The sequence below is a fragment of the Trypanosoma equiperdum genome (genome assembly GCF_001457755.1).
Source record: "Trypanosoma equiperdum strain OVI genome assembly, contig: ctg_1327, whole genome shotgun sequence".
Lineage (NCBI taxonomy): Eukaryota > Euglenozoa > Kinetoplastea > Trypanosomatida > Trypanosomatidae > Trypanosoma > Trypanosoma equiperdum.
Window position 1 is genome coordinate 28,943 of NW_027123313.1, and position 740 is coordinate 29,682.

The window sequence follows — 740 nt, forward strand, 5'->3', positions numbered from 1 at the left end:
TTCTTTTTTACATTTTTTATGTATTATATCCCTTTACAAGCGTAAGCATGTACGCCTTACTTCGCTTTTTTGTGTTTTTTTTGTTTTTGCTTTAACTGGTTCGCTTGGCGGTAACGACACCGGTATCTTCGGGGAAGGGGGGTCATTAATCTTTGGGCGGTACTTGCTTTACTGGGCGGCAACACTCCGCTACAAGCACATCTTTTTCATCCATCATTACAAGCACGTCTACTTGTTACTGCTGCTCCTATTGTTTGAGGCTTTCCAGTGCATGTGTTTAACAACTGTAAACTCCATGTACACGTTTTACATGTACAAATTACGCCCCACCAAAGCTCATGTGGTCTGCGTAGAATTTTTTGCGGTTATTTGCCTTCTCTGCAAAATGCAAAACAGTGTTGGTAAATGAGATTTTTTGTAAAAAGCTCCTGAATTACCAAATATGAGAAGGTTTTGACATAACGTACGAATTTGTAAGTGCTCAACATACTTTATACTAGAGAAAGATCTGGGGAACAAAGCATCAATCTACGGAAACATTCGCCAATCCTATTTTTGCGCAACCACTAAATAACTTCCGGTGGAATCTACGCTTGCCAAGAAGTGGTGCACAGTTCCTCAGAGGCCATTCTCAGCATCCGAAGGGATATCTGGTGCTCACGGCCAAATGCATGGGGAGAGTTAAGCAGAGAGAAGGTGAAAGCATTCTCAGCACAGTGTTACACCCGTTTGTATTGTCC